The sequence below is a fragment of the Scomber japonicus genome, chromosome 12 (assembly GCF_027409825.1).
Source record: "Scomber japonicus isolate fScoJap1 chromosome 12, fScoJap1.pri, whole genome shotgun sequence".
NCBI classification, from domain to species: Eukaryota; Metazoa; Chordata; class Actinopteri; order Scombriformes; family Scombridae; genus Scomber; species Scomber japonicus.
The window spans coordinates 7,013,756-7,016,213 of record NC_070589.1 but is presented as its reverse complement, the minus strand read 5'-3'; the positions used below and the strand labels follow the sequence as shown (position 1 = coordinate 7,016,213).

At 38.4% G+C, this 2,458-nt stretch overlaps 1 long non-coding RNA gene across 2 annotated transcripts; it reads right to left on the bottom strand.

Moving 5' to 3' along the window:
• Window positions 1-561: 561 nt before the first annotated feature.
• On the bottom strand, window positions 562-2,458 carry LOC128368518 (uncharacterized). Of its 2 annotated transcripts, XR_008321969.1 has the most exons (4): window positions 2,260-2,458; window positions 1,940-1,975; window positions 1,790-1,825; window positions 562-614 (listed from the first exon to the last, which is right to left on the bottom strand). It is a non-coding gene; the product is annotated as an uncharacterized LOC128368518 (long non-coding RNA). The 2 variants fall into 2 exon arrangements; XR_008321968.1 differs by lacking the exon at window positions 562-614 and having other exon boundaries at window positions 1,663-1,825.

Here is a 2,458-nt window from a genome sequence, read left to right as displayed (position 1 = left end):
CAGGGCTACTGAGGCCACGCCCCCTACATGCACTGTGCATTCCTTTATCACATGCACAGATGATTTCTACAGTTCTGGACCACACTTTTGAGCCCAGAGCACACAACTTGAAGCCAGACTTTTGAGCCTGTGGTTTTGATGACATTATATGGTAATATATATTTAGGGATATTTTTATGTGTAAGTGCTATATTTAGCCTTATGGTGGAAAAAATAAAACTGGTCAAAACCAAATAAACCACAATTTATACAGCAAATATCACTTTAACAGACAGGAGTGGAACTTTGATGTTACTAGTTATATCATTTGCACCTAAGTAAATAACAGTAACAAATAGTTTTAAAATCATCGTGTATATTTTGGATTTTATGAGTTGTATCTCCACCAGGGTATATTGGACACATCCCCCTCAGGGATGTCTAGCTTCACAGACACATTGTTGTATTTTTTCCGGAAATTTACCGGAAATTTTCCACCCCTTTGCAACCCTATATGCAATACATATGAAATTGTCCGCCTAAAACATTGTGAAATAGTAGCTGCAGCTGTTTGCCTGAATGGGACGGCACTTGGTCGGGCAACGGAGACAGAGCTCAGTTTGGTGGCATGGGATCTGAACAAAGGAAACAGAGCAAACTGAAAATCAAAACCCAGAAAACACACTCTCACACAACCTAAATAAGCAAAAAGACCAAAGAACAGAAGTACAACACTGAAAATTTCACTCATCCCTTTTTGACCATGAAAAAGAAAAACAGCTCATGTTTCAACTACTAATTTTTTGGTTTTTTAATAGCCATTTCTGAAAGGAAAAAATGAATGACCATGACACAGACAGTCTGTGGATCAAATGAGGGCTAAAAGACCAGAGAATATTAGACTTCTATCCAACAGTCAGTGAGAAAGCGCAGCTCAAAAATTATCCCAATTTAAACCATCTCTGATCTAATTTACCATCCAAAATAAAACTGGTCTGGGGATTTATAGAGTATCAGGAAAAAAATCACCAAGTAACTGATCATTCAAATTTGTATTTACTTGCAGAAGTTATATCTCTGTCAGGTTCAGGCAACCTAAAACATTTAAAATATCAGACAAAGGAAGACAAGACAACAGGATTAGAGTTTCTACTTGCAAGGAGAACGCAGAGATATGCTCAGTTACAAATCTCCTCCCGTTCTGAGACATATCTCGCTGAACCCTTTCTTTTTATTCTCTTCGGGCGTTCCCTAGTTACATAACCGTTGCTGCTCTAAAGGGTTGGGGTCACACAGCAGCAACGTAATCGAAAACCAACATATTAGCATGATTAAATATCAACAATGGTTATCCTCTTGCGGTTAGGCCCAGTTCCTCTTTTGCAGAGATAACTTGAGTTTCATCTACGTTATCAGCCTGCAGGGCTGCGTCATCAGCCTGCAGTCGCGTACCCACTTCTATAACTCCCTAAAAAGTATTTTAAGCATACAGCACACTTGCACACTGAAATAGAAAAGGTTAGATGCAAATATAAAAGGTAAATATGAGATAACTTATGTGCAATTATTCCATCAATCTCCATACACCACAACTCTATTCACACAGCAGGGTCAGTCTCACGCGGTCTCACCTAAATGATGATAAACAGAGAATATGAGTACACAGTATCTTTATTGTGTGTGTGTGTGTGTGTGTGTGTGTGTGAGAGAGAGAGAGAGAAAAGGAGAGAGAGAGAGAGAAACAGTTCAGTGTGACTACAACAGATATGTTATGGAATGAGGGCCAAAAGGGGAGAATAAGTTTCCTTACCAGGTGAGATAACTCCTCTGGTGGTATTGGTCGAACCTTAATGTGTGAAACAGGATAATGATATATGTTATATTAGTATTACATATTGTTTGACATCAGCTTTAAACCTCTAGAATGATAAAATGACCATTAAGATGTGTATTTACTTACAGAAGATGTGGTAGAAGGTTGTACTCTATACTGCCCCTAAATGATGATAAACAGAGAATATGAGTATTTCTGTATTTTGTGTTTGTGTGTGTGTGTGTGTGAGAGAGAGAGAGAGACTGAACAGTTCAGTGTGACTGTACAACAGATATGATATGGAATACAACTTGAGGGCCAAAAGGGGTCCTCATCTAAAACTCTGCTGGACACATAAACAATCTGACATTATTTACCATCCACAATAAAAGTATGCTGGACAATTATAGAATACATATCAAGAGAAATCAACAAGTAACTCATCATTCAGGTGTGTATTTACTTACAGTAGATGTGGTATAAGTTAGATCTCCATACACCACAACTCTATTCACAGGAGTAGGGTCAGTCTCACACTGCACCTAAATGAAGAATGAAGAATATGAGGAAACAGTATGTATATCCATCAGTGAGTCACTGATCATTCAGATGTTTATTTACTCACAGGAGTGGTGGGATCAGTTTGCTGGCTGTTCCCTACATCCT